This window comes from Motacilla alba, chromosome 1A (genome assembly GCF_015832195.1).
Source record: "Motacilla alba alba isolate MOTALB_02 chromosome 1A, Motacilla_alba_V1.0_pri, whole genome shotgun sequence".
Lineage (NCBI taxonomy): Eukaryota > Metazoa > Chordata > Aves > Passeriformes > Motacillidae > Motacilla > Motacilla alba.
This window is the reverse complement of record NC_052031.1, coordinates 47,372,493-47,397,740: the sequence shown is the minus strand read 5'-3', so window position 1 is coordinate 47,397,740 and position 25,248 is coordinate 47,372,493. Positions and strand designations below refer to the sequence as shown.

At 46.9% G+C, this 25,248-nt stretch overlaps 1 protein-coding gene across 6 annotated transcripts in view; it reads left to right on the top strand.

The window, feature by feature from the left end:
- The first annotated feature begins 443 nt into the window (after window positions 1–443).
- The window catches only part of GRIN2B (glutamate ionotropic receptor NMDA type subunit 2B), a 224,926-nt gene continuing 200,121 nt past the window's right edge, over window positions 444–25,248 (top strand). Inside the window, exons 1-2 of one of the 6 annotated variants that reach the window (XM_038153478.1) lie at window positions 444–549; window positions 1,348–1,786. The gene's annotated coding sequence lies outside the window, so the exon portion shown is untranslated. Of the gene's footprint in view, window positions 550–776; window positions 853–922; window positions 1,036–1,073; window positions 1,787–25,248 lie in introns of those variants that run through there. The other 5 variants (XM_038153480.1, XM_038153477.1, XM_038153479.1 and 2 more) reach the window with 5 other exon arrangements.

Here is a 25,248-nt window from a genome sequence, read left to right as displayed (position 1 = left end):
CGCGGGGCTGCGGCGGCGGCTCGGCCCGGCCCGGCCCCGGCTCGGCCGGAGGCACAGGTGCCGCCCGGGCGAGGGCTCCCCCTTCGCCCCCGCCGGAGGCCGAGACCTGCTCCCTCCGGCAGTGGCCAGGGCTTGGTCTCCCGTTGCCTGTACTGTCCTTCCTCCTCGTCTTCTCCCCCCGTTTCCCCCATTGCTCATTCGCACAGCTTCCCCTCCCCGCCCCTTGTTATTTCCCCCTCCCCACCATTTTCCGCGGGTATATTTAATCATTATTAATTATTAAGCCGCTTTATTAATTCACCTTCCCATGCTTTCCCCACCTCCGGGAAGCATTCTCGGAGCTTTTATATTGCAGAGAATTTTTTTTAAAATGTATTTTTAGAGTGATGCTCTGAGCACTTCCACCTCCCCGCCCCTCATCTCCCACCCGGGCAGTACCAGAGAAGAGAATGAAGAAGTTGAGCATGTCTGAGGCGGATCAGCCTTGCAGGCAGAGAGGGGGGCAGTAGCTACTCAGAGCAGCCCGAGTGCTTGAAGCAGGATTTGCTGGTATGTATGTGGGTCTGGATTTTATGACAGCTCTAAGTGTGAATCTTTTACCGAGCGAGAAAGGAGGGGAAAAGAAATAAATATCTGCGGCTTCATTAAATAAATGCCCGCATAGCTGTAAGCCCTGTCCGGCTGTGCTGGAGGAGGACGCGGTGGTGGTGGGGACACTCCCAGCCATCCACCTACCCCCAGGAAAAAAAAAAAAAAAAAAAAAAAAGCCCAAGCCAAGCCCGGAGAGCCGAGGGTTGTGCTGCCGTGGCCGAAGGAGGCGGGGGGCGCGTATGCAGCCCGGCCCCGTGGCAGGTGAAGCAGCCCCCCCGAGCCCCCCACCCCCGCGGCGGTGCGTGTGCGTGTGTGTGCGCCCAGCGCGCCCCGCGCTGCCCGTGGAGCCGAGCGCGGCGGGCAGCGGTGCCGGCAGCACTGCAGAGGGGTGGGCACGGCCCTCGCCAGCCCTCGGGGGCTGGGCCCGGGGGTGGGCGAAATGCTGTGCGTGCATGGGGAGGGGGCCGCGGGGTGGGGGGGGAGCCGCTTTCTCTCCGCGATTCACATCGCGCCCGCTTTCTCGTCTCGTATGCATGCCTATCCCGGGAATGGTGTAGTCAGCCCGTATCTGAATTATTTATAGACTCGTGCCAGCTGGTTTTTTTTCTAATTTTTTTTTAATTCTGCTTGTGTGCACTATTGGGAAATGCGTTTTGCCTTCCTTTCTTCTCAATATATTAATGTCTTTGTTGGGGAGCGTTTTCTATCCCCTTCAGATCCCTCTAATACAAAATTGATGCTTATTTTTCCCTTCAGGAAGGGGACGCTTTGAGGATAATCATGCTTCACAGAAGAACGGCACCGACCTCCAGTTGCATTAAACACAACCTCCTCCACTAGGGCTCCAGGAAAAAAAAAAAAAAAGAGAATAATTATAAGAATAATCATTAAAAAGGCGAAAGGAATGCTTACTCTGGAACCTGCATTTGACGATCCTCACCACTCGCGCTGAATATCCTCTGAAGTGATTCTCTCCAGCTTTTGAATTTGCACCGCTTCAAGACGCAAGATTGCCACAAAGAAACCTCTATTTTTTTTACAGCCAAATAGGATTGTTTTTAACTCATTCCCCACGTTTGCCCCCGACCCTTATTCTTCTTATGTGGATATGCAAGCAAGAAGAGGAGACTGGACATTCCCAACATGCTCTCTCCCTTGATCTGTCCGTCTAGAGGTTCTGCTTCTACAAACCAAGGTAGGGAAATTCCTGTTTCTGTGGTTTTGCTCGCAGCTCATTTTGGTACACGGGTTTGCCCAGAGAAGATCACTCAAGGTAGAACAAAAGGTTTAGAGACGCTGCTTTTAGAAGCAGATAGAGGGAAGAAAACCCCCAACATTCATCAGACATGTTGATTCCCTCTTGGCTCATCAAATAGGACACGAAGAGAAGGCAAAAGGGTTTGACTTAGGTACCACGTTGTGAACTGGGGGAAAGTCCCTTGTGATTTTTTTTTTGGGGGTGGGCAGGTGGGGTCGGGGGAGACACGGGAAGAGGAACACGGCTTTTGAAAGGCGTGAAAATGAAAATAATTTTCATCCATCCAGCCGCAAACTGCCTCCTCCTTTTCACTGGTCCAGCGGCTCCTTGCCATGCTTTGATGTGAAAGCAGAGCTGGTCAGGAACACCAGGACGTAGAAACCTGCTTGTTGCCGAGGAGGGTGGTGCATTACTGAAAACCCACGCCGGCCTCTCGATGGCGAGCGGCCTAACGCGGGGGCCGGGGCCGGGGCCCGGGGAGTGGCCGGGGCCGCCCCTGGCACCGCGGCAGGAGCCCGCCCAGCTCCGGGGCGAGTGCGCCTGCTTGCGTGGAGGTGGAGGGCTATTTTAAGTCCAAGCACGTCAAGCGACTTAGCCTGAACCTACGAGGCGCTGTATTCAGGCAACTTCACGTGTTTTAATTTATCCCCGTCCCCCTGGTGCTATCGGCGGGCATCGTGGCCCCTCTCCGCCTCGCCCCATCGCCCCATCCCTCCTCCTCCCCATCCCCCGCGCCTTGCACCCCGTGTGCCCGCGCCGGCAGCCCCTTCCCCAGCCCACTCGGGAGGGATGCAAAATGGCTATCGTGCCGCTCGGCTGTAGATACGCGAGAGATACCGGTGCATCCCGACCGTAACGTGACATGTGAGTCTTTCCGTAAGATGGTGGCAAGACAAAGGGAGCCGGGGGGTGCGGGAGCGCCGGGCACAAGGTGTTGAACGTCTCGGGGTTATTTTAAGCCTCAGCCCGTGCCCGCCGCGCCGCTTCGCCCGTCACGCGTGGGTCTGCGCGCCCCCACGCCGCGAGAGGCGGGGGCAGGGGTGAGCGGCTGCACAGCCCCCCCGGGGGCGGACCCCCAGCACCCTTACCCGCATCGCCAGCCCCCCGCCCAGGCTCCCCCCGAGCCGCCTCTCCCTTGCAGACTGGAAGCCTGGCAGTGGGTGGGGGGAGGCAAGAGGAGCGGGAGGCGCACCCCACAGCAGAGGGAGGAAGAAGGGGGGGTCATCCTCCAGCCCTGCTGCGGGGTGGGGCAAGCCTTGAGGCACTCTGAGCCCTTGATGCATCCCGAGCACGCCGAGGCGGGGGCGCGCCTTTCCTACCACCGCCTTTGCCTGCATCCTTCCAGTAGCTCCTCGCCACATTTCTGGGGGGGTTTTGTCGGCCTGTTGTTAAAAACCAAGAGCGGTTCCGCGTGAAGGGCTTGAGAGCCACCTTTCCTGACATATTCTGGCTGTGCTTCTATAAATATCTAAGGCTTCCCAGGGTATCCGCGCCTGGATCCTCCCTGCCTGAGCTCTCCCTCCCTCGCCGCAAGTGGGAGTAGAAAGTTTACCTGTGCTGAGAGGAGGGCGTGTGGCAGCCTTTCCCCCGTTTTCCGAAGGAATTTCTCAGGCCTCGCAGCTCCCGGATCTTCCCAGGACCCCAGCACCGGACTGGTGGGGGGTTGTAGCCCCCTTCATCGGCCATCGCTTACCCCTGAGAGCCCCTAAAAGCACAAATCCCGGGGGGGATGCGCGGAAAGGGGAGCGGGCTCAGTCCCTGCCCCTCTGCCCCCTACTCCGGGTTTTGCAGGCACATCGGACGGTAGAGGGGGAGGTTTTCTCGGGTGCCTGGCCAGGGTGGCAGCCGTCGGCAGCGGGGCCAGGCTGCCTGCTCCCCTCGGGAGCGGTGCCCATCTCGGTCTGCTCGCTGCCTGCCACAGCCGCCAGCCCTGCCCGCGGGGCAGCCGGCCCGAGCGGGTGCCGCATCCCTGCCACAGCCCTTCCATGCCGTGACCAGGGCCAGGCTCGTGCAGCGGTGGAGCAGGGCAGGTGGGACTTGGGGAGGGGTCTTAAAGCTTTGATGCACAGCCGTGGGAGCTAGGAGCACCGGCCCAAGTCCTCACTCTTCGCTGCCCAGGCTCTCTGACTGCTGCCTTTACCTGTGACTTTTCCTCATCTTCTCTGCAAGCTCCAGTATGGGCAAAAGGAGATGTCCACTACCGTTGCTTTCCCCACCATCAAGCACAGCTACCTCAGGCTTTGCAAGCAGTGTATGGAGGCAGCTGATCCCTCCTGAGCTGCCCCTTTGGCAGGCAGGAAGGGCTGGGCATGCAACACTCCCAGCTCATGGGGTGCTAGTGCTGTCCCACACCCCAACTTGGGGAGCAGAGCAGGGACACAGCACCCTGCTGTGTCGGTGACCTGGTGTGCCCCAGCTGCAGCTCTGCAGAGAGCAGCAGTTTGTTCGTGGGTGCAGGGTGCTCTGCAGGAGGGGAGGTGTGGGTGTGGGCAATTTTCAGCTGCTCACCCACGCCGCCCCAAAGCAGCAGCTCTTGTCGCCTCCGTATATCTTGCTTTTCTTTGGTCCCTCACCCCACCAGCTTGTCTCCCAGTCCAGGGTGGAGGTCTCAGAGGGCTGGGACATGACAGAACAGGTTGAGGGCAGAGTCAGGAAACAGCCTGGGGATGGTGAGATTTGCTTCAACTTCCTCTTGGCTCAGTCATTGTTACACAGGTAACAATGCAGATCTCAGTAGAGAAAAGGAAGGAAGCATGGTGAAAGCCACAGCTCCTCTTCCCAGGGACCCTGGGCTCTGACCCTGTTGGCACACCTGCTGCACCAGCCAGTTCAGCCTGTGTCAGTCCTGGTACCTGTTGTGATCCCTGTGCCAGTGAGACCATTGCTGAGCAAAGGAAGGTGTCAGCAGCGATGCCCGGCCATCCTGTTCTGGGCAAGGGTCTCAGGATACCAAGATTGTTGGCTGAGTTCTACATTGCATCTGTACGTGCCAGAACATCATGCAAGAGATCGCAGAGAGGTGGAAAATACCGAACAAGGGCAAAAGTCCCAAGCTGCCATCCCCATCTAATAACTGACGCTTTGACTTGTACTATCCTCATTTTGGATTTCCAGCTGTCCCTGTATAAAAAGTCTATCAACCTGTGAACCAGCACCTGAACCCCAAATTCTAACCTACAGGGGGAAAAGGTGATGGAATTAATTTATATTTCATCCTGCTGGGGCTGTTTCTTGTGCTTGGTTTGGAAGAGGGCAGGTGCTTCTGACACCGCTCGCTTCCGGTGCCAGAGCTGTGGAGCTGTGCTTGGATTCCCACACTGGACTCACATTGCCTGGGTTGGCACCAAGAATTGGTCTCTCTGCAGTACCATGTGGGAGGTATGGATTTGATTCCTGGTGCTGTTTTTCATTCCCCCAAGCTGGCAGAGGGTGGGAGCACTGCTTGTATCTGCGATGGGCTCTATTCCACATTCCCATCCTTAGGATGCACAAAAGCTGCCTATGAGATAGTCCAGACGGAGGTCTGGTCCCCTTCTTGGCCTTTAGGGAGGCCACAGCTCTACCCTGCCTGTTCTATACTTAGCAGCATGGTTTGGTGGGCAGTGGCGAGACAGCTATCTTGCAGCTGGAGAACACGCAGAGGGTTTTTTGAATTTATACAGTTTTCTTTTTGTAAGCTGCAATTAATCACACACAAAAAAAAAAGATTAGTTAATAGGAAAGATGGGCTAGATGATCTTTCTGAGCAAAATGGCTCAGGGTATTGTGATTGCCTAATCCACCATGGAATGCTCGTGGTATCCACTCTGCCTGACATCAGGGCTCTAGGCCTGCCTGGCTCTTCTGCAATTCTGTGATTAGCTCTCTTTGATATTTATTTATACTTGAGAGAAAAGCACAAAGTGACTGGGACAAGCACAGCTGATCAGTTATCTGCTATTACCCTGATCTGTCCTCTGTCCACCCATCCACAAGAACTCTTTACACCAAAGTGAGTCAACTTATTAATTGTCACTTTGCTGCAGTCAGACAGACTCACTGCTGCCTTGGGTACCTCCCTGTGTGAAATGAAATGGCGGTTTGAAGATCACAGCACTGAAATATGTAGAAGGGGAATCAGAGGAAAATAAGATATTTGAAGCTAAGCATGGCCCACCTGCTACTACAGCCTTGTCCCTTCTTACGAGTTTTGTCTTTCTGCTTTCTGCTTTTTGCTTACAAGGAAAAGTGCCTTGTAACGGGAACTAAAAAACCCATTTCTCCAACCACAAAGGGGGCTCCACCATCCCTCTGACCTACCTTTCTTGCTTGTCTGTTTATCTAAAGACAGGAAAGAAGGTTCCTGGCAGGTATGGACTGGTGCTCGCTCTGGCAAAATTAGTGCCATGGTGCTAAGTGCCTGGGAACTAGGAGATTGATCTGACCAGGTTAAATGTTAAAGCTACCTTTTATGTTGGGGGAAAAAAATCCAAGCAGACCCATCCTTTATTTTTCAGGAGCTCATTGCTTCCTTAAGCTGAAAACCACAAGCTCCCAGCTAGAACTGTACATTGGAGTGTGAACTGGTGTGTGTAAAAGTTGACCAAGTGCAGGGTGGTGATCTGTGCAAAGCAAGCAGCATATTTCCATGTGCCTGAGGTCACTGCAGAGAAAAAAATCCCCTCTCTATGCACTCAGAAACAAATGTATGGCATAAGGCAGTGTGCAAACTGTGCAAATTCAAATTCAATTCAAACCATGGCTAATTTGGACCTCTAGAGGCAAGGCTGCCTTTTATTCAGCGTTTTCTTGGAAACAGAAGAGAACACTGACTCTGAGCAGGAGAAGGGACAGACTTCTGTTTATTAAATTTTTACATATACATTGAATATGCTTCATGTGAGAAGAATAAAAACACTTCTTTTTCCATACCCAGGGTCACCAAAAAAAGTGAAGAGTGAAAGGGTATGTGTTCTGAGACTCACTGCCAGCTCATCTTCCCAATACAGCTGGTATTTTTAGACTGCAAAGTATGCTGGGTGGCTTTCTTCCCTTTCTAACACAAAGCAATCAAAGGCCACGTTTTATATCAATAGATATAATCTACCTGTATCAATATAGATGAATTGATTAAACATGTGGGGAAAAAGAAATTTTGAATGAGAGTGGTTATTGGCACAAAGTGAAAGGGATACTAGCCTGAGATCTCTGCACCATTCACTCCCTATACCTCAAACCCTATCCACAAGGAAGGTTCAGAACTGAAAAGAATCACTGAAAGTGGCTGAGGTAAAAGGTTAGATTGCTAGCTCTGAATACTGAAGATGTTTCTGTATTCCCAAAGCACGTACAGTATTACTAAATTGGTGTGCAAGGCTGTGCTGAAACATTTATAGGAAACAAACACTCTAAAGGGAAAAATGTGAATTTGATCTTCATGTTGGGTGGCTTATCTGTACTGATTGCTCCTCCACTAAAACAGGTGCAGGGCCACCAGGTTGTTTGGCCTGAATAATCCATGGGATATTATTCTGCCACTCCTGCACACCGCTGGCATTTTGGGGTTGTAGGAGCTCACCTCCAATTAACTGTCCATGTGACAAACTCTTAAGTTGCTTCTCAAGGTAGCAGTCAGCCTACTCTACTTTGTGTCTGTGTAGCTATTTAGTTATGGTAACAGTTCTTGCTTGCTGTACTTCCAGTCTGGATTTTCAAACACGGATCAAGGAATTAAGCAGCGTAGCTACCACCATCCTCCTCCAAACCCACTGTCGAGCCCGTGTGTGAGCTCTGATACAATCCTTGTTTGTTCGAAACAGTGAAATGATCTGTCTAGAACCTATTTACAGATGTGGTTTAGCTCTGCTTAGGTAACTTTGTTCTGTTTGAGGGCAGCACTTCTAAGAGAGGGAAGGACTGGGGGGAGTGTGCGGGAGTGAACTATGACAATGATCAGGGAACAGAGAAAACAAGACCTGTAAAGAAAGAATGAGAGAGACCTAGGGAAGCTCAGTCTGGAGAAAAGACAACTGTGGGTGGATCCTTAGCTGTCTGCAAATACATAAAAGACTGTTACAGAAAGAAGACAGGGGCCAATTATTCTCATTAGTCACAGAGGACAGATCAGGAAATAAATGACTTGAAGATGAAGCAGAGAGAATACAGATTAAACATCAAATTAAATGTTTACTGCACTAATGTTTTAGTGACAGTAGAAGAGCTGATAAATTTGGCAGATTAGCTGTGACTGACAATATTTAAAGCTAGATGTAGGTGCTGAACTATCAGGATTTTGTATCTAATGAAGTCTGTCTCCAGTGAACCTCAGATCATGATATTTGCATGCCTAACCAAACAACTTTGTAAGAAAGATAATGAGGTTGATTTGTCCTGTGTGCAGGAGGGAGAGACTGTCCCATTGGAGGAACTTGATTGGGTTTGGCTCTGTGCAATGAATCTCATACTCATTGGTACCTGTAGGAATCAAAATTATGGTGTCAACTGGTGGCACAGCTTGTGTGTTTCAGGAGCTCCCCAAAGATGCCTGCTTTACAAAACCTCTGGTAGGTTGTGACAGCTCATACTGTCCAGGGGACTGGCAAGAATTGCAGTGTAGAAATCGGGAAGAAGAAGCTTACAAACGTGTCTTGTGTGAACAATGCTTTAGTATTTGCAAGCAGAGTTCTTGAATGCTGGGATAAGCTGGGCTGTTTAGATTGAGACCATGTCTCTTTCATTCAGAATCCTCAGCTATAAAGCCACAGCTTTCAAGGCTTTACACTATCTCAGCATCTGAATAGCTGCTGTGCCAAAACCAGATACTGCAGGGGGAAGGGAGGTTGACCATCACACACTGAACAATGTGAAAATTCACACCTTGCTACTGCATTATGTCACTCCTTTGTCTTGCGAGGTGAGATACAGTTTAAAAACACCTTCTGTTTACTCCTCTTTGCTGCTTCCAGAAGATAAAATGGGATATGGGCAGCCATGAGCATTGTGGTTTCTGAGGATCATCGCTTCACTAGCCAGCCTTCACAGCCACATTTCTTTGTGCTCTGAGTTGGAGGAGCTTCCTGTGCCTGCTTGGGCTTTGGATGAACAGCTCTGGCAGTGGGTTCTGTGAGGGATCTTCCTACCTCGGATCAGTAGAGATTCCCCTGCCAGAGGATGAGATGGCTGAAAAGGCTCTTTTGAAATTGTGAGTTTGGCCAGCACTGGGAACGTGCTGTGTGGCCTAAGGCCTGTACCAGTGTAAATCCTCCTGTGCATCAGCAGAAATGGTGACTGTGGTGCAGCCCTGCTGGTGGATTACACTATTTTAGAAAAGAGTGACAAGCGTGTAATCCTGACCTCTGGGTTTTTTTTTGTGGGAATCGGGAATTTTCTATACAGGTATCCAGGACACACTCAGACTCAAATGGAGGGAATGACACAATATACTCTCTTATTATACTTGGATTTCACATTTTTATTTACCTTCTTTATTTAGTTTCTTACCTAATCTCTTAGTTAAGTTTGCCATGACCTTTTTGGGAGATAACATATACAACTCTCTCACATGGATGTATTTTCTTGCATATATGACCTCTGAAGAATTTGGAGGAAAGGAAACAAATGTAAAACTACTAAATTCACTACTTCAAAATAGACTAGGAGGTGAGATGGCTACTTGGAGCTAGCTGAGGCAGATAAGATCTGGTGTCACCAACCTGATGATAATTTACTAGTGCAAATGCCATGTCCTACATCACAGCTGATTGCCTAATGAACAGAAAATTGTTTTCAGGTAACAGGCATAATAGCCTCATGGATCGCTTAAGATTGCAGTGGTCCCATGTTGTTACCTCTGGCTGTGGGCCATGAACAGGATACAGTGGGGCATGAGTAAGTTAGAGACTGAAGTCTGTCATAACAAGGGACTGTGGTTTCCCTGTGTCACATGGGACTTCTGCTACTCACAGCTGGAAAGGAGGTACTGGAGAGACACAGTGGCTCTTTGGAATGTGAAAAGTGAAGGTCCTAAATCAATACCACCTGGAAATGAATTGCAGAAGAACTGCTAGGATCCTAAAGCCAAGGGCAATCCCAACTCTTCACAGCAGTGGTTTTGAAGCCTATGCAGTGAGAAGAACAGCTCCACTGCTGCATGGAAAAGTGTCAGGATGCTGCCACCTGCTCCAGGAGGAGGACGGAGGAAGGGTTGCTGCTGTAAATTTGCTGCTGGCTCTTTGTGCCAGGTAAAGCAGGATGTTGTTTAATTGTACACAGCTGGATTGCTGGGGAATTTCTGTCACAAGGCTTTGCTTAGAAATGCATTTGAAGTGCATTGTGGCAGAGGAAATGCACTAAACGCACTAACTCGCGGCTACTTGCACGTAGGCATACGCTTGTATGGAAAGCACGTGGGAAGGTTCTGCATATCCCTGCACCCCTCTCTCTCCTCCTCTATAATTCTCTATTATTGCTGGCTGCTGTAGTCAGTGGCCTAAGTATCTCAGGGGAGATTCCCTCCTGTCAGACGTGTGTTTCGGCAGAGGCAAGCTGAAACATCAGAGGCTGACAATCCCCAAGGGAGAGTCTAATGAAAGCGACAGAATGACATAATCTGTTCTCATAGTCTCTTCCTTTCAGCTCTCCACATTTTTGGTGCAACTTGAAATTACCCTCTAATTTATTACTGAAAAGGTGACTATCATATATAATTGAAATTATATAGATAGTGTCCTGAAGTGTTGGAAGTCAAAGAATAAAATCAGCGTGGATGTGGTCTGCGGTACTGTCTTTCTGGAAGGAAGCTTTTAAGACTCAGTCTGAAAGTAACAGTGGTAAATGTCATGAAAGTATAAATAGAATCTCAGAAAAAACATTGCAATAATTTCAGTAAGTGATGGGGCACCGGTGTCCTAAACAGGAGGAGACAAAAATTAAGTGGTTTAGAAAAAGAGGATAGCTGTGGGATGGCTGCCTTGAAAGATACAGTGGCTTTTGCAGAAAGCACTTTGAACCCCTGGTTTAAAAGTCTGTGAACTTTCAAGCCAGGGATTCAGAGAGAGGGCCAAGGATCATTAACCAATGATCATTAACCATTTTTAAATTGCACTGTTTCTATATAGAGTAAAGGGGCTCCAAGGCTCTCTGAACTTCAGGACTCAGAGAACTTTGCAGGATCTGAATGCCTGTACCTTGGTGCTCTCTGTAGCAGCAGCTGGATGTCACAGAGGGTATCATACATGAACAACCCTTTCTGTGCAATGGCCTTTTTCTTACCGGAGGGCATAACAACTTTCAGAAACCAGGAGATGCATAGATGAGGGTTGTTTAATTACATGCCTTGCCTTATTAGTCTTGTATTTTTTTTTTTTTGTTAGGGTGTTTTTTGTTAGGACAGATTGATTCCTGATTTCAGCTTTTGACATTAGAGAAGATGATTAATGTTTTTGACAGAAGAGGTTTGCAAATGGGTTAACTGCCCAACCAAAAAAAAAAAAAAAGAAAAAGTAATTTTAGAGGTTTTGCTAGTTGTGCACTGAGCTTAGAGTGTTTGATGTGTTTTCATGAAAAAGCAGAGAAAAGAATAACTAGCAGCCTGGCGGGCAGAAAACTAACAGGGTTTTGTGTGACGCATCCTTATTCTGCATACTTCGAAGTGGGAACTTGTCCCTGAGGTTGTCCTAGCCAAGATGAGGTCTCAGACTACTGGGTCCTCTGCAGTAATGCTTTCTCAGTTGGAACTTTTCCAGTTGGAACTGTTCTACTTTATATAAATGCCTATTCATTGTGCTGGAGAGGGAGCGCTCTAACGACTGGGCTGTGGAGGTAGTTTGTTTCTTTGGCCCAATACAAAGTAATTACTCAAAAAAAGAGAATTTATTTCAGCCTGAAAGAAATGGAGGCACAGGCTCTGTAGCCCAGAGGCAGTGGAGTCCTCTGAGACATGGGAGACATGGGAGCTAATTCTTCCTCCAAATTAGTCAGTGCAGGTTTGCTCTTGTTCTGCTTTGGATGCATTTGTTTTTTTCCGGTGACATGAAAACAAAATGTTTCATTTAGCATTGAGCTCCAGTGCTGATTCCAGGTGGGGAATAAAGTGACAGGAGGAGGTGAATTCCTGGGAAACAAAGATCTGATCCTCAGGCAAGTGCTCTTAAACTAAGGATGAGGGATGAGAACTATGGACTCTGTGACAGGAAACCAGAGTTACTGCTCCAATGAAAATTTTTATCGTTTCCTTTAATGTGCAGGTAGCTCTTTACAATTGTCTCCAGATCTTTAAAATCACTTGGGATTTTCATTCCTGCAGTTCATATCCCTCAGTATATCCCCTCTCATCATTTGTTATACATTTGCTTTTATAAGCTTGGTGAGATGTTTGACTTTTATATGGAAAAGGGAGTTCTTCCAGAAGTGAACACTCTCTGTGGGAGACTTGCTTCCAGAAGAACTCCAGGGAGTCAGTGGAGACAGACCAGGTTCTTCGAAGGGCAGCATAGAGCAGGAGCCCCATGGATGTGCTCCAGCTTGCCCTCTAGAAAAGCTAATCCCTATTGACTAAGGTCAAAGGTAGCCTACATAGATGAGCTTTCTAAAAGCTTTTAATTATCTCTTTTGTTCTGCGTCTATGCATTTTAAGGATGTACTGGGTTGGGAGCTAGAAAAGACAAGAGGAGTATTAAATTATTACTCTTTCACCACCCAGTTTGGAAAGCAGTCATGTTCCGTGAGGAATCCAAAATCTCCTAGTGCCCGTTTCTCTGTCTTGTGTTATTCCTCTGTAAGAAGACTGCATACCTGATAGTCCATCTCTTCTTGAACGCAAAGCCCTGGAGATTCCTTAGTCTGTGCCCACTGTAAACGGCTCTCAAATGTGATTTGAATTTGCAAGTAACACCAATGTCCCCTTAGGTCAGCTGAACCACAATTTATGGATTTCTCAGATCTTGCTTTCACACCAGACAGTGGCAAGTTGGTGCATGAGGTCTGTTGACATGACCAGGTATAGGGCTGGTCTGTGGCACCCCACAGAGACCTGTTTCTCTGGATGTTACAGGCTAAGGAGGGATGGGCCAGGGCTTGGCTGCTTGTAACACCACTGTGTCCCTGGAGGGAGCTAATTTAAGAATGACATTTTATTATATGTCTTCATGCATTTTTTCCTGCATGCATTTAGGAGCATTGCCCGTCTTCATCAAGGCACATATTTCCTAAGAAAATACTGCTTGCATGATGAAGCGTAAAAATCAAACAAAACAGAAAATTAGAGAGAAGGTTTGCCCTGACAGTCTGTGTCCTTTTAAGTGCACAGGATAACACAGAAATTTGCGTGTCCTCTGAAGTGATAGTCTTCTATGATAGTGCAACTCAGTAACTGTGGCAGGACAAATTGCAATGTGTGCCTGTACAAGGGTGCAGCTGCGGCTCAGAGCCTGGCTCCGCTGTTCCTTTGAAATGGGGAACCTTGGCATTGGTTGTGGATTCAGCATCAGACTTTGGATGTCTGTTCTGTGGTACGAGACACAAGGTTTTCCAATATTTATTTGAATCAGCTTAATTTTGAAGTATTTTTGTTTATAAACTTGTTCACTTTTGTACCTGGAGAGACCTTATGAAGAGCTATTTAGGTACTGTCTAGGCTGCTCTTTCAGTGCCTGCAATGAATGCTGCATTAGTGCTTCATGTTAATACAAAAAGTGCTATTTTTTGTCCTTGTGTCTGATGATTTCCTTTTTTCTCAAATGTTAAATAACATGACTATAAGAGTCCAACAGATTCTTAAACACTTCTTTTCCATTAAGTTTTCAGGGGTTTTCTTGATCATGTAATGTATTGCTTTTCCTGCAGTATGAAACAGGAGTAGGTATAGAATCTAGCTGACATTCAATTTTGGGATCAGATTAAGTTGTATCAGGTTTGCTCCCCTAAATCCTCATGGACTGTGCCTGGGGGAGAAAAATCAATGCTTTCTGATAGAACTGCTTGAAATGACTGTATTTGGCATAGTTGAAATTTCCATCTGAACAAGATTTGAGACTTTTAAAGCAAATTAACTGTGTTTTCTCATAATCTGAACTACTTTGAAAGAGTGATATAAAGTGGTTTTAAAGCTAGAGGACAAAACGTGATGGAAAAATCCTAGAACTTGATTTTACAGTCAGAGATCCAGAGGGAGAGGGGAAAAAAACATTCAAATGTAAATCCCCTGTAAAACTTCTGATTTCCTTATAGGATGTCTAAATATTTAGTGGCAAAAATGCTTGGTCCAATGCTCCTCCTGCATAGGACAAATCTGTGTGTGTTATTTAGTTGAAGCCTTGGGATTTAAAGAGTTTGTATGCAAAAGACTCAGCTTGAATCTTGGCTTTACTGAAATGCCACATTTATTACACCAGCCAAAGAAATACAGGACTTGGATAAAATCATCTGGAGATTATATGTTGCATGAAAGATTAGAATAGCAATGTAAAGAGAAGGTAAGCTTCACTCGGGAGGAGGATGTTAAGCTGTGCCTCTCGTAACTGTGAATGAGACACGAAACATTCATACCAGGAAACAGAAGAACATACTGCGGAATAGCTGTAGAACCTTGACCAGAACTTGTGTGCTGAATGGATGGAGTTCCTCAGTGCAAAACTGAAGGGCTTGGAGAAGATGTAACTGGGAATCATCTTGTCATGTGCTAGACTGGGAAGGTAAATGCCATACTAAGCTTTCTCTTGGCCACAGTCAGCTCCCAGTTAGGTGAAGCCAAGCTGACCACCTCCATCCTGGTTGAGCTGGTCTAGTACATGCTGATCAGCATTTGGCAGAAAGCGGCTATCCTTGGTCTGTGCCTGGAGATACAGTCAGGTGGTTTGGATGGAGCTCCTCTGCTTTAGATACATGCATAGGTCTGGTCTTTCTTTTCAACTAGAAGCACACAGGTGTCCTGCAAGAGAATCCTTAGGCTTCAAGTAAGTGCAAAGTGTGGGGCAGGTGTATGTGTGCATCTGCGCCATCTCATATTTCCTGAACATACAAAGGACAGATAAAATTTTGTATTTCTATGCAACCCACTTTGTTTTCTCTCTCTGCTGAGATGGATTCTGTTATAAAGATCTTTGTCATGATGGTAACAGCTGTCATGAATCCAGCCAAGTCACACATATTGTGGCCTTTCAAGTGACTTGAGTTGTGCTTAGCTTCCTTTGACCCTTCTGAGTTGGGAAAGTTAATCAGAAAACCTTCTCTTGGTGCTGGTGAGGGGGAAGTGAGCTTAGGATTATGACAGGGGTTATGAGAATAGGTTGTGGCCAGAAGACAGATTTATACACCTTGTTGGACTTCACTGGCTGTAAATTATATTCTGGTCCTGCTAAAACTTGGACTGTGAAGGACTGCGAGAGCTGACACGTTTACCCACACTGGCAGTACATACTCATGGGAGAGGGTGGAAGGGAGTAGCTGTTACTGTATTTTCAACTTCTCTTTGAAGAGGGAAGCTGATGCTACAACCCACTTGGTGTGGTAGATGTGCACCCTTCATCTGGGTCCCAGAGCAGAAGGGCAGCAGGCACAGTCAGAGATATAGTGTCAAGGACCACCCCCACTTCGTTTAGACACTGCTGAGCCATAGCTGCCTTGTGGTTATCACAAGCTGGACAGGGCTCAGCAGCCTCTCCTCCATGGAGCTGAGCAGCCATGGAGGCAGTGAATCAATGCTGCCCAGGGCAGGCTCCCCACCCACCCCCACCTTTCCCTTGTTCTTCCATCTTCTTTCCTCTTCCTACCATCTGGACAAGCCCAACTGGACTTCATTCTGTAAGGCACAGCTTTGGGCTGGGGCAGTCCTGCAGGTGGTTAGCGTGGCTGGGGAGGCAAAGCCAGTGTCTCAGTGCCTTTGGACTACTTTGGGAGCTGTTGGAGGCTGTGATGTCTGGGAGCTGGAGGGGCAGGGGAAGCGTTTTGAAGGAGATTTCAGAAGGTGAAGTTTTGGAGGAGGGAAAGGGTTTTTTTCCTTTTGAATCCTAAAAAATACTCTTTGCACCCAGGTCCTGCTTTTATGACTACTTGCTGCTCAGGCAGCATCTGGTGTGCTTTGCACAAATGTGATGTCTCACAGAAGGGCTTTGAAGTAGCCTCCCACCTCCCCACTCTCTGGAATGAAGGAAGAGAGAAGGCTTCAGCACCAGTGTTTGGAGGGATCTGATGTTCAGACTGTTGGGCAGGTGCTGTGCCTACTTTGAGGGTGTGCACAGGGACAGGCAGTGTACAGAAATGTACCTTGGAGTGATGCTTAAGCAGCACCTGCTCAGTGCTCCCAGTTGTTGTCACAGGGCCTTGCCTGGGTCTCCAGGGCCCATTGCTTTGTCTGAGGGCAGCAAGGCTGTCACACAGCAGCCCAGCACTGGTCACCACCAAAGCAAACTGAAGCCCTTGAAAACCTTTTGGCAGTTTTTGGTGAGGGACAGATGATGGGGACATGTCTGTAAAGAATCCATATTGTCTTGTGAATTTAGGGATATGTCTTGACTTTACTCTGATGACAAACCTCATGCCTTTGCTTTGTGAGAGTATTTCCACTGGAAATCAAAGAGATTTGAGATACATAGCAAGCTAAGCAGTCATACCTCAGAATAGGATTTGAGGATTAACAGAGTGGATAGTAAATTGAATAGTAGGAGTTAAAATCAGACTGTGCTTGGAAAGAAAGCAGAGATGAGAGGTACACCCCTGGAAAGTAGTAATGCTAGAAATGACACTGGGGTTATACCGGTTAGCAAATGAGATATGCACTCACAGTACAATGCGGCAGCAAAGAGGCTGATGTGATTTCTGGATTGCATAAACAGAACTGTTGTGTCTTAAAGCAAGGAAATGTTTCCTGTGTGTTTCTAGTCATGTTTTCTTCAGATCCTCTTCTGAGCGTACCTAGTCTAATTTCTGGAGAACTTAGTGCCCCAAAGATGGCAGCAAATTAGAACAAATTCAGTGGAGCAACAAAAATGATTAAGATGCTGGAGGGATTGATCTAAGACGGAAGATTAAAGTAACTAATTACATTTAGCTTGGCCAAATGACAATTAAAAGAGAGATGTGATGACTGCCTTAAAGTGTGTGCTTAAGAATGTAAACAGAGAAGAGAGAGAACGAGGGATTGTTTAGTGCTGTCGGAGTGGTTGTTGGTCAGGTGCCTGCTCTGCACTGCTACCAGAGCTGTGCAGGAGCCGAAGCAGAGACTGAGAAGTAGCTGTAGCCAAACAATAGCAGCAAATGAACAAAAGAAAGCGCTGAATAGACAGCACAGTTCCTGCTGTGAAATGTGGCAGAGGCTAAAGTACTGTTTCCAGGGGAGTGATGGTAGACTATTGAAGCTTTGCTACAAGCAGTGTCCAGAATTCTCCTGGGGTGGAGGAAAAGGGTGTGGTGTTCCCAGAGAAGTCCTCTCCCGCTGATTTGCAGGATCCATAGATAATTTCTCCCTGGTCCTTTTGGCCATGAATGTGTAGTGTTGCATCCATGTCAGGGTGCAGTGTTTCCAAAAAGATAGTTTGCAGGGTGGAGTGGGAGCAAGCACAGGGATGGGGTAGATGACACCTGTAAGAAAAGCTTAGAGAGCCAAACATGTCCAGTCTAGAGGAAAGATAACTGTGGGTGGAAACCAAACAGCAATTCTGTAAAGGACTGCTACAAAGAGAGGACAGGGGCCAATTATTCCCTTTAGTCACTAAGGGCAGATCTAGAAGAAAGTGGGCCCTTGCCTGAAGCTGGGAAAAGCAGAACCTGTGTGAAGAAGAAGCCTGAGTGCTGGGTGACCAGGAGGCCAGGAGGGGTGGGGGAATTGTTATGCATGTAAATGGCCAGGGGTGACATGAGACACTTGCTTATCACACACTGTAGGCATTGAGAAACTGATCTTGATTCAGTAAATTTTCATGTAATTTTGGAGCCTCTAAAATCTTCTTGAGCTTCTGAACAAGACAGAGCTGTGGTGCCTTTTCTTGCAGGTTTTTTAGTCATATTATGTGTATCAACATGTTTATTAATATTTCTGTTTATATTTTCTTTGATTATAGATCTGTTTGAATGCTGTCTTTTGCAATTGAAGGTCTGTGGAGGAAATGTACACTTCTTACAAAAAATGCAATGAGGGGTTAGTTCCAACAAAGTGTTGATTAGCTGGGTTTTTTTGCCCCTTTGGTTTGAATGGTTTTTTTTGTTTGGTTTTTTGTTTTTTTTTTTTGAGGAATAAAATAGCCTAATTAGTTTTTAAAAAGTGTGCAGTTCTGTATCTCCTCATTTGACAGGCATGGGAAAATTTGAAGCAAGAACTCTTATCACAGTATTTCCCATCCAGTTGTGCTTAAAAAATTCTGCATGTTTTTCATATAAAGCCCATTTTCACATGCTAGGCTATTTTATACATGGATGTATTTTATACCTGGAAATGTTAATTTCCTGATCTGCTTTTAAGACTGAGTGCATTTTCGAGTGAAAGGAAGAGGTGATGATAAAAAACAGAGCCATTAGCTGGTGCAGTATCTCAGCTGGTGGCTCCAGCCTCTGTGGGTGAATAGCTGTGTTGATTGTGATGTGAAGAGCATCCTAAACATATTCTTTTGTGATACCTGTTTGCAGGGCCATTTGTAGAATAAGTGCTTCAACACAGTTCCCTGTAGGACAGTGACTATGTCCTGGTGTCACAGCTCGTTCCTGGACAATTTTAAGAGGAATTTCAAAGAGTGACAGGAGCCCAGCATCAGAGAAATGGGTTCTTGCTGCAAATTTGTAAGGGCACTTCTTAAGGCAAAGGCTGAAGCACTGTGTGCAAGTGTGGGGCTGTGCTGTCCTGGGCTACAGGGAAGACTCAATTTGTGGTAAAGATAGGAGGCATATCATCAGGGTCCACCTATCTGACTGTTTATGAATTGGCTTTTATTTAGTTAATCAAGAAATGTTGTCAGTAAAGTCATTTTGCTTCCTTGCCCCAGCACTTTCTTCCTGCAGCAGTTCAGTGGTCTGGCAAGCCCACCTTCGTTGGTGCTTGAGGACAGAATAGTCAGGCTGTCAGCTGGAGTAGCTGAAACACAGGTATAGGTCTCCTTCTGCCTTGCCAGCTGCCCACGGTACCTTCTCACAAGCCTAGCAAGCTGGGCTTGGACAAGTCTTAAGCAGTAGCAGGATTTGTCAGAGCCCATGAGCAAGTCACTCAGCCTACTTGTGCTGCTGCGAGCTGGGATGATGAACACTGTACAGCTGTACTCAAAAGTCACACTTCCTTTTGTGCTTGTGAGGTGTCACTTTTCAGCTGATGATGCTACAGAATCATACTTACTCTTTACTTGGTTTTAGCTTTCGGAGCTCTAGCCTTGGCATTCTTCAGGGATTTGGCACTTACTGAAAGCAAGCAAGCAAGTAAAAGCACCATACAGAGCAGAAAAGCACTTCACAAAGCAGATTCTGATGAAGTCAGCTCCTTGAACAGCTGCAACAGGGACAGCAAAGCAGCCAGAAATACAGAAAGGGGAATATGATGGGAGATTTATGCTGGTGAATCCATTGGAAGATCTGCAAGATCTAGAGAAGATCTCAGTGCTGTCTTATCTGTGAAGCCCTCATCCCAGACTTCCAATGCTGTGCAGCCAGTGTTAGATTTGCAGGTGTTTTATGTGATATAAGGTTTTGGATACAGTAAAATCCCATGTCATCTTAACCAAGTATGGAGCATATTGGTTTTTCCCTAGATTTCTGTCATGGCTTTCCGCTTCTTATGTATTTACTTATATCTATTTATTCTTTTTTTGGAAGGTAGCTACTTGGCTCATGCAGTCTGTAAGTTATCAATGCCAGTCAGCACTGAGTCAACCACATGCCCTGGACCTGTAGAATTCTTAGGAAGAGCTGTACTACTGTTGCTGGAGTATTGGATGGTGGTGAGGAACTTGGTGTGAAACTCACTATAGCGGAGCTGAGTATTTTAACATTTATTAGTTTTGGAAAATCTAAAATGTTACATTATACCTAAATAAACAACCCTCTAAATAGCTTCATTCTGGAAATGAGTGGATTTGAACAATACAAAATGATTGAAAAGAAAGTCTGTTTCTTTCCTCAGACTACCTCTGAGTGGCCAGGTTTGACTCTAAATCAGAATGGAGTTGTACTTTTAAACCGCAAAAGCTTTATCTAAACACAATCCTCCTCCTTTGCAAAGCTCTAAGAAGCCACTGCTTGGGAACGCAGCTCCAGCTCAGCTGCTGGCTCGAGGACACCAGAGCTGACATGCACGGCAGCGCCTCTGAAAGCTTTATGGGTAGAGTCAGCAAAGTGGGACACTGCCCTGGGTGTGCAGTGTGCAAGCCCCTGTTAGCAGGTGGCTGCCCTGTGTCCCCTCACCATGCTGCAGCAGCAGCTAATCAGGTTTCCTACCCCAAAGGGCTGTGTACCTGCCTGCACCCCGGCTGCCCGGCTGCATTCGTGGTGCTGGCATTAGGACACGCGTGTGCAGGACGTTCTGACCTGCTTCATGCTCGACAGACGGTGGAAGCTGATTGCTGGAGGCAGCCTTTGGTCTGCCTGCAGATTGGCTTCGGGGATTACATGCAGGGAAGTGTGAGCCAGTAGAACTGCAGCATTGATGTACCACGCTTCTGCATGACTTTCTTGTGCTTGAGGGACGTGAACTGCATTGTGTGAGATCTTCGCAGCAGCGTAGATTGAAGAAGACAATTGGCATATCCACCTTCCCCTTTTCTCTAGGTTGTAGTGGGAGCCAAACTCCACAAACAGCACCCTTCCTCTAGCCTGTTTCTAATGTTGCTAATATCCATTGACAACATTTTTCCCTGCCAAGAGCTGCAGGTTGGAAGGACTTGTGACACCCATGGTGAATCACTACATGTTGAAGTATTTACTTTACCTGTTGCTCTGTAGAAACTTGAGATCCAGACTCTGAGGTTTTAGCGGCTCCCTGCCAATCAGATTAAATATTTAGCAGCAATAGGTTCTAGGCATCACATTTCTGACAGTGCATTTCATGCATCATTTGCTGTAAACGTTGGGAGACTTTTAGCTACCACTTGCAAAGTAACTCCCTCTCCACTTTCTCTCCCATTATTATCTCTTCTTTTCACCGTCCCTCTCACTTACATTTCTTCTTGTCCTCCCTTTCTCTGCTCTGCTGTTTCCTTTCCCTTAGCTTTTATCCACTTTCTCTGGTCACTATTCATGGGTATGTGGGTGTGTGCATTGCACCTGGCATGGATGTCAGCCTGTGATAGAGTGGAGGGACTGCCTGCACCTAACTGTGCATGGCCACCTCCTGGGAAAGTGTGCATTGCTACAGGAAGGGCGCAGGCTGATGGGCTTTTTGGGAGTAGTAAGCACCTGAAGACAAGAAAAGGCAAAGCATCTCTGTCATCCTTCTCTCTACGATGCAGCTCTATCTGCAAGGACTACCTGCTTTGCTCTTAGCACATCTGCCAGTTGCTCTGTGACTGTCACTGTGGGGCAGTCCTTTTCCTTTTAGTCCCCTTCTGGCTGAAACTTTTGTAGGAAAAGGGTACATGGGCTCAGTCATCCAACTGAAAGTGTGGTCACATCCATCCCCATGGGACCCCCTTGTCCCACCAGTTGTCTACTTGCAGCAGACTTTTGTTTCAGCTGTGCTGACATCTGGCTGACACCCTGGAGCTGGGATGAGGCCCATCAAAACAAAAAATTCCAGTGAAGGTTATAAAATAAAGAAAGGGATATCTCTGAGTGAGGTTTCAGCATCAGATGATATTTTCTGTAATAGTAGAGAGTTGTCTCCCGGAACACAGCAAACAGTAGGGAAAAGACAAGGACCTTCCTTCGCTTCCTTCAGGTGCTGGACAACAGGTACAGGTTTCACAAGTACAAAGATTTCACATGTACAAAATACAGTTGTCTGGTGGGCATCTGAGTTTTCAGGCATGATGTCTAAGGACCTTTAGAGGGCCTCTGTGAAACAAGGATTAGAACTGCTGCTAGTGTTCATTCTGGGCTGATGCTGGGTTGGGCAGGGTGAAGTCTTCTGGGCAGGTGAACTCTGTAGAGAGGCTGGTGCCCTTCATGTTTTATGCTGCAGAACCTTCCCTAGACCTTGCCCTTCTTTCATGCATTGCTTGTTTTGCTTCGATGCTGTTCATTGTAAGCTGTGGTCAGATGGTTTGACTCTTCATTACTCTGCTCCCTTGACTCTTTGGTACGTGCATCTTTTCCACTGCTCTTGCTCTAAATGTGTTGTCTGCTGAACATGTCACTGCAGTCCCAGAGGGAGCCTGTGGTTCTTATTGCCTCCATGTTTGCCCTGTGCGACTGCTGCTCTGCATTCCTGTCATCTCACATCTGGTATTCAGCCCCAGCAGTTCCAGCTGCCCTGCATTACCAGTCCAGGAGATGATGGTTAATGCCAGGGCCAGGTTTTTCAAGTATGTTTCTCTCCCTGCTGTGACAAGTCCGAAGGCATCTGGCGAAACATTAACCTCTTCTTTTCCCATTTCTGCTGGCATGGGACATATCCCCTCTTCACACCAGTGGGCTTGAAGGCGTGAGGGAGACAGGAGCGACATTACCAAAGGGATGCTTGGGAAGATGCCTTGCTTTGAAAGCTGGAATGTGTATGAGATTATTTTTCTTTATGAGGGGACTGCGGACCCTCTAGGTAGAGGGAAGAAGTGAGGGAACCCATAGAGAAGATGTCTCTTCTCTGATCCAATGGGCAGTGAAACCTTTCTGGCTGAGAATCTGCTGGGCTGGGGTATGGCAAGCCAGATGGTTTTAAGCAGGTACTGGGACATTTGTGAAACTGCTTCAGTAGAGATAGGGAGTGGAAAACGCCTGTAAATTTTGTAAAGCAGAATAGCTAGTGATGAACAAACTGGACTGCTTAATTTCTTGATTTATTTCTCTCTCTTGCTTGCTGTTTTTATTTTTTATTTTATTTATTTTTTTTCCCTCCCTCCCCTTCCCATTGCTCTGGGCCCCTGCTGTCCATTCCCTGCATCTGGTGGCTTATTTCCCTACAGATGTCATCTTGGCAGTAACTCAAACCTGAGTACCTCCCTTAGGGAGTTGATGCACTGCCTGAGTGCGTTTTTTTTTCCCCAGTGTCTGGGTATCTGATATTTTGGGTATAAGGTGGTGATTTTTCTTTCTTTCTTTCTTTTTTTTTTTTTTTTTTTTCTCTTTAAATATATGATTTTGGGCAACTGTATTTTATATACAAATAAAAATTATAGCAGTGGGGGGAATCTGGAAGGCAGATGGATCTGGAGAGGATGGTTCCTTAGCTGCATGCCAGGCCAGCCTGGGTGGATGAATCACCTGGAAGGCTGCACAGCTTGCCCACCGACTCACCTCTGCTCCAGGTCTGTTGAGTCCTCTGATTTCTTTAATTAGGAAAGAAGGAATGATAAATGGGTATTGTTTTTTGTCTTGCTAAAGTACCCCAACTCTGTATGAAGTGATGACAGGGCTGTGCTAGGAATATGGTCAGGGAGGTGGAGAGTCCCTGAAGCTTTGCAGGCTCTGAAGATAAAGTATTAACAAGAGGAGGGGATCCCAGAACACCAACAGTGTAGTCAGTTGATAATGCATAAGTGTCTTATTTGTTCCAGCTTTTCCCTTTCTCCCCTGAGACAAGTACCACTAGGAGTGTGGCAAGAGGCTTCTATCTGGATGTATGCTCTGTATGTAGATCATGAACCCCCTCCTGTGGCACGCAGTACCTCAAAAAGGTGCTAACACCTGTGCAAAGTAGGTTTAAGATGCTGCCACATCAGATCAAAGGGGATTTACACCCCTCTGGCACAGTGGTAATGGAAATGAATAGTGCAAAGTCCTCTGAGAATTTTAATATACTTTGGCATCTTCATAAATATAACAATTGACACGGCTGCGTGCAGAAATGCCTCCTGGCCTGGAATCAAGGTCCTGCCACATTGTCATCTTGAACAGGACACCAAAGCAGGGCTGTGTCAGAGAGGTTTTGCAGGAAGCAAGGATGGTGTCTAAGGGCTGATATTTAAATCTTTTTTTTTATTTGAACCAGGGGACCCCATGGGGCTGAAGTTCACTTCACTGTGGCCTTGACCTGGCCTGGAGAAGAATCAAAGCTACGTTGAGTAGAAGAAACACAAAAACCCCAAAGTAGCCCCAGGAAGCGTAGCCCCAGGAAGTTAGAGGGGGATGAGTGGTGTGCTCAAGGCCCTAGGAGAGGCAGTTCATATACACAACTGGGTTTGCTTTATCTACATCATTTTGGGGATGAGTAATATTTGCAACCTATAATCTTTGGCTATCGACGATGTCAATATTGGTACTGCTGTATACAAACAAGGGTGAGACCTAGGTAAAGACCATTTTAACTGACTGCTTTAACACGGTGGTTGTTTGCCATAATAACCTCAGGGTTGTATAAAAGTCCTTCAGAAAGCAGGACTGGCACCTCAGTGCTATTGCAGCAGTTCAAGATGGGCAGTGTAAAGACAGCCCTGACAATATAGCCACTGAACCCCCACCCATTGTCTGAGTGGTGCCTCTTCTTCCAGCCCAGAAATTACTCTAGGGAGTAGAACAGCTGCTTTGTGCTGGGTGCTGGCCTCTGATGTAGCAGTAACATTTGGGTTTTTTGACTTAGAAGTTGATTTCCTTCAAGGGCCGTTACATCCTAGATGTAATAGGGATGCAACTTGAATGTTGTCTCCACCTATTCTTTTTCTGTCCCAGGATGGTTTTTGAGTTTTCCCATTTTCAGGAATACATGGATTTAGTATGTTTGGGAACTGGTGCCATTTCAGGTCTGACAGGAAAGGGGGAAAGAGCTGCTTCTCTCACCTATTTTCCACCTTTGAAGAAATGCAGACCTGTCTCCTGGTTCAGGATGAGATGGAGTGCATATATACCCTCTAAATTTATATAAAAATTGATAACAAACTCTTTATGTTTATATAAAAAATATATACTCTGTGTGTGTGCATGTAAAAAATACATGCACCCTTATTTTACTTTACAATTAATTCTGTAGTGGGAATTCACTAGTCTTTCAACATTGCTCTCTGGCAGTGTAACCCAGGAAATAGTGGGAACTGAAAGAAGAAACTGAGTCAGGGTGGGCATCTCTTCTCTTGACTCCAGGACTACTCCAGCCATCATCATTTGTCCATGCTCAACAGAAAAATTCCCCAAAGCAAAGCAGTTTGTCTCTAACAACTACCCTGTGGCTTCCAGAACCCCTCAAAACCCTTTGTATTTTCCCCAGGGGTCACTCAGGTGCTCAGGCACAGTGCAGTGCAGTTTGTGAAGTCTGACAGCATCATAAACCTGCAGGGTGCAAGAAGCTTTTCCACACAGGGGGATACCTTCAGAGGCCGGAACTTTTTTAGTCCAAACGTAATGTCGAAATTCCCTTCCTTTCCCTG